Source organism: Amblyomma maculatum, chromosome 10 (assembly GCF_055883805.1).
Source record: "Amblyomma maculatum isolate TAMU_Amacu chromosome 10, ASM5588380v1, whole genome shotgun sequence".
NCBI classification, from domain to species: Eukaryota; Metazoa; Arthropoda; class Arachnida; order Ixodida; family Ixodidae; genus Amblyomma; species Amblyomma maculatum.
Genome location: NC_139353.1, coordinates 96,680,785 through 96,686,784, shown reverse-complemented (window position 1 = coordinate 96,686,784; position 6,000 = coordinate 96,680,785).

Genomic DNA, 6,000 nt, shown 5'->3' with positions numbered 1-6,000 from the left:
TCTCTTCTCTCTTTGAGCCAAAGCTGTAGAACCAACCTGTACATTTCACCCATGACAAGAAACCTGAGCCCCATTACCATTAAAGCAGCGATAATCGGCCTTTTGCGTTTTCCTGTGCTGCCACCTCATGCACAACGCCGCAACCAAACTGGCGGGATACTGCACCGCATGGAACGCTCCTCCGCACGCTGAGCCCCGCTGCGGAGCACGTTTTCTTGGCGCACATAATTTTGGTTCTGTCGACGATGGCGTGTCCTGGGCAGCACCTGATACCTGGCGGGTATCTAGGGATAAGTGATGGCTGGGTGTCATGCCCGAGGAATGCAGCGAAGCCCACTGACGAACAAATTCAGCGGTACCTCCAGTCGTCCGGCATGCGATGCGTTCGCCAGATGAGCAAGGGCCACCGCTTCAAAGATGAGGTCTGCATACGAAACGTAATGTTTCGAAACATTCGTATCAATAGGATGTAAGGCAAGAAAAAAAACAAAGACCAATGAAACCAGAACCAGCAGTTAGTTTCATGGTACTATTCCGACCTTTTTTTGACTGAAATTTGAAGTAACCAGAACATCTGCATTAGCGAAATGTGCTCAGCTCATACTTTTTTTTTCGGGCTTCAGCTCGGCCCACCCACATTGGGGGCTGGGCAAGTAGTTAAGGATTTCTTTGGGCTCCTCCCAGGCTAACAATTACGGCCCATGCAGTGCTATAATTAGCAGTGTAAATGAAAGAGACTGCAGTCTGTAATAGTTGTGTTCTTCTATCCCACTTCATATGTACTTCATCCCACTTTTGTAAAGTTCCTACGGGACTGCAGAATGTACAAATAAATAAAAATGACAAGTTGAAGTGACTGAACAATGCCATGCTTCCGTACATTATGCTAATGTTATAAACAATGACTTGATAACCCTGAGATGCACTGCTATGACTACTTCTTGATGCAGAAGCAGCGACAGCATATGGGAGAAAAGAAAATTTAGCAACTCTGCTGCAACCACATATCTGGCAGTTTCTAAAACAGCTCTCTGGCTTTTCTCAGTCAGCATGTGACACTAAATGTCCATCAAATAATGCAGCAACACCAGTAACCCATCAAGTCTCAATGCATTACGAGCAAATGGTAATCAAACTTAATGTGGATAGTCCATGCTACATGAAATTTCAATGAACACTCTCAAAGGCAACCAACTTGGTGGTGCTAGGAGACAGCCATCAAAATCTTTGGGGTCTGACTTTGAGAACGGTCTTGCAGCAACTCAAGTTCATAAAAAAAAAAAGACGAGAGACGAAGGAAACAGTATTTGACACCTAGAAACGAGCTTAAAATAATGGCAGGTTGATGACAGAAAAGTTTCTTCCATGTTTTTGTTTTAAGTTAAACGTTTACTACGTTCCATAGCTTTTAGACGTGTGCACATTTGTCCCCACAAGCATTGTGCTGCAGGTGGTAGCTGGTCGCTGACTCCTCTGGTTGCTTTTGTTTCGCTGACCGGTTTGTCGCACGTTGAAAACGGCTCATTGCATTCGCCCCCTTGGCCTGGTTGCTCGAAAAGTTGAATATCGTCGGGATGAAATCAGGGTGCCGCGGTGACATGGAAGGCTTTCCTGCTCATTAATAAAAAGTTTCACTACAGCTTGCACAAATATTTAACTTCGGTACCTAGTTCGTACGTGTTAAAATGTGGTTCCCGCACCGTCTTGATGCGCTCGACGGCTCCCAAGTGCGCCCTTGATAGCCCTGTCGCCGAATAGCTTTTATCCAAGCTTCGCGTCGAAGACGGTCTCGTGAAGCGCTTGGAACGCGAGAAAAGCCGAGGCCGTTTCCCTTCAAACATTGTGTATCGCAACCAAACGCTACACAAGGTGTCGGCATTGTCGGGAGCGTCGTACTATCCAAAAACGACCACCAAAACAACCGCGGAAATGCAGGCGCCGCGGGCAGCCGCCTGTTTGTTTACCCTACCGCCGGAGCCGATCGCGGCGGCCACGAACGCACCAGTCCGCTTCGCGACTACGCCGCTAGGGGTTGGGCGCATGCGCAGTCTCGTCCCGCAAAAGGCCGATTGTTAGCGTAGCTGTGCAATGTAACCTTATTATATGTTGGTATGGTTCCACTTATTACTCCAAAGGCAGAGTTTCGGTACGTGTAGATTTATCTCGCACACAACAAAATTATATGAAAAAAATTCAGGCAGGAATAAGTATGATGGCCTGTATTATTTATTTTAACGAGTGTCGGCAAGTTGTATATTTTCACGCAGCAACCGATTTTGAAAGAATAAAATAAAACTATACGTACTACAGCCAGCTCATTTACTTAATTAAAGAAGAAAGAAAGGTTCCATTCGTTTTATGCATCTCGATTGCCAGCTAGACAGGGAAAAAAGAAGAGATAAAGTAAGGAGACGCTTGCTCAAGTGCTGTTTTTTTTTGGCAGTGCCTACCGCATTCAATCCTCATTTTTTTTTATTTTTGTTAATATTAGGTTTTGGGAAATGAATGTGTAGTATCTCATTCAGGTCTAGGTGGACACTTAAAGCCACCGGCATATATCGTCAGGATTGTAATCCATATTGCAGACTAGCCTGCAACCAACGTTCATGTCTAGCAAATAGATACTAAGTGGGAAGCAAAATGTTTTCACACAACCATGAACTCTACCCCCCCAAAAAAACAAAAAGACTCCCACAGTTTTATAAATTATCACATCTATATAACAGAGTTAGAATAAATGGGCCTTCAAGGCTATTGTGAATCGAAAAGCTTCACTAACGAGGGTCGGAGCCAAGCGTCGCGTGGGCCGTACGCTGCAAAAGCCATATTCTGCGCATGCGCGAAACCGAGGCCAGCTGAGCAGCTCCCTCCCCAAGCTCTGCCGGCGTTGCCTAGCAAAGCTTAAGAGGTCTGTGACTCCTCCTCATTAAAAAACAAATTACTCTCCATCCGGGAATCGAACCTCCATCCCTTGTATCCCCAGCCGAGTGCATTACCGCTGTGCCGCGACCCGGTTTCTTCTTTTTTTCAGCATGATATTTATTACATGCCTTTATATGCAGGAAATAGCTATATACCTTATTTACAAAGTAATCAGCCTGTAGGCGAAAACTCCAAATGAAGCATAAAACACCACACCAAACAACTCACCACAACTTCACTCAACATTGGCAAGGAAAGACAACACATCAACAATTGCAGCCAGTCCGGTTGATAGTCACTATCGCAAATGTCGCTAAGCGGGTGCACCATTTGGCCGATATAAGTACTGGGGAAGCGAGATGCTAAGAATTCCGGTACAACATACACGTTTTCCACAGACTGTGCAGTCCAAGGAGGAAAATCATGTCAAAGGGTTCTTCGACATGTTCGGTGGCCATTAAGTAATGCACACTGTGCGCATTCAAAATAAAGTCTTTCTTCAGTGTTCTTTGCAGAACGTCCCAAAATAATATTGCATCTTTGCAGGCAATAAAGCAGTATTCGATGGTTTCAGGTGTATCACAAAGCCAAAAATTAACAGAAGAAACAAAAATATTGTTTTTGTGAAAACACACTTTAACAGGCAGAACTTCGGCATGAAGAGTAAAAAAAAAAACGGCGTTTTAGTAGAAGGCGAGATCGGCATTTTGCGCACTTTTTTTAACGCATTATGCCCCACACAATTAGAACAGAGTGAACGATATAAAGGAGGCGGGAACAACATAGCTATCAAATCTTTGTATACATTTTTCCGTGAAACAGAGAATAAGTACTCATAGGAAAAGCGACCTACCATAAAGTGCTCTGAATCCTAAACATCTTTCATAAAACTAAACAATATAGCTCGATCGGTAAAATTGGAAGAGACCACTAAGTTGGGAAGAAGGTTAACGAAGTTAGCTAGCAGGGAGGCACAGGTAATTGGATGGGAGCTGTTACGGAAATGGAAGAAACGAGCAACTAACTGCCTGACATAAAGATGTGTCAAACCTAGTCCGCCAGCAGAAACAGGCCTGAGTGTTATCGCACCGCATAGGCTCAAAACTGGAGTACCATATGAACGTCGCAAACGTTCGGTGAAAGCTTTACATGTATTTGCTGGTCCAGTGAAGTACCTATAAAAGATTAAAAAAAATTGCAGCCAGAAAAATGTTACAGGCCTGTGCTCGACCAAAAATTGATAGGCTGTGTAGAACAAAAGTCTCGGCATAACTTTGGAGTGCCGGGATCCGCTATTTCCAGTAGCGCTCACTAGACTCGAATGCATGAAGGGGACCTCCAAGGTATTTAGGGGACCACGAGACCATTCAATCGGAAGCTTAACTGGGTTAGCTGCGGCGCGTTTTGCGTACGGTGGAGTTTTACCCTCAGCCGCGCGCTTTGCGGCGTGGCCTGCTCGTCGCCCGCTTCTTCGCACGCTTTGTGCACAGAGAAGACGGCGCTTTATTCTTCTGCTGCTGCCTTCGCTTTGTATAAGGCGAAAACCTTTAATGCCTCATCGCTCAGCATAGGCTGTCCGCAGAAATCGTCACACTTTTGAGGGAGACTGTTAAAAACAAATAAATAAACCTTGTCTCCACCGGGAATCGAGTCCCATCCCTATGATCCCCAGACAAGCGCATTAGCAACTGCGTCACGGCGCGGCTTTTTTTTTTCTGACATGGTATTTATAACATGTACAGGAAGCGCCACGACCCGGATCATGAAACGAACATCGTAATGACCGCCGGTCAACTTTGATGCGTTCAATAGCTTGCTGGCTGTGTTCGACAAGGAGCGCATCATGTACAGTCACGACTGCTCATTACGTCACCAGGCGATTCATTCATAGACCAAGCTGAGCCCGCCAGGCGTCCGATCTAGGCGTCCATGCGAAGCCTTTCGTTTGGCGCTTCCTCGAACGCCGCACCACACAACAAACAGAAGCAGACCCAAATGCCTAGTAGGCGTTAGTACAGAAGGCTCAGCGGCATTTCAAATTGATTTACAGGGTACAAAATGCGCAATGTCTCACAATTCTCCGCGGACACTGTGCCGCGCCATAAAGGAAGGAAGAAAGGTGGGAGTGAAAGAAGAGAGGGAGATATAGGTGTCGCAGTGGACGGCTGCGATCCACAGCGCGTTAATGGTTTTCGCCTTATCGTACTTAGGGGTCCAAAGTGCCCTCTAGATTTTTTTTTTCACATACACACCTGCTTTTTTCATCACACACCTGGCAAACATGTCACTGGTGCCGCTACATATCGCCAGTCTCTGCGGAGCACTGCGCTTGACGTCATCACTTAGCTATGCGCCGCACTGCAGTAACTGCTCGGGTCCAGTGCTCTTTAGGTACTTTGCCGCATCGGATATTATAACCATTCGAGTGACCGCTCATTTGCGAAGGCGTATAATACGCTGAAAACTTCAACTTGTACGTGTGCTATGCCGTGGATGAGGCAACAACGCTTAGTGCGAGCGTTCGCTACGCTCGCCTACCAGCCGAATGTACTCATCATGCAGGCATTGCTCGCCGTGACGAAGTAGCACGTAGGAAAAATGAAACTGAGCGAGCTAAACGAGCGATGAAAACTTCTGAAGAGCGAAAAGAGAGACTTGAAAAGTGACGACGCATGGAGGCGGTGAAGGTGGGAGAACAAAAACAGAGAAACGATTCAGCCTTTTCCATGACTACTACTTCATTTACTTTCTATATCCTAGCTTAGCTGAATTAAGTCACTGCCAATGGTGTTAGTAAAAATAGGCACGGGAAATAAAAAGAATAAAAAGCGTTGTTACGGACCACAATTTGCACGCAACATTTTGAATTTATTTATTGCCGTAGTAGGCAGATGCATGACTGTGTAAGGAGAAATCTTTCACTCCTTCATGTTTTCGGGCAGATCCGCGTCATCCGGAAGCAGAGCAGGCCCGTTGGATGGCTTCTGCTTTTTCGAGGGCTCTTTCGATTCCTTGCAGGGGTCATCTGGTTTCCGCTGCCACCATGGCGACCAACTTCGTTCTTTGTTAACGACAACG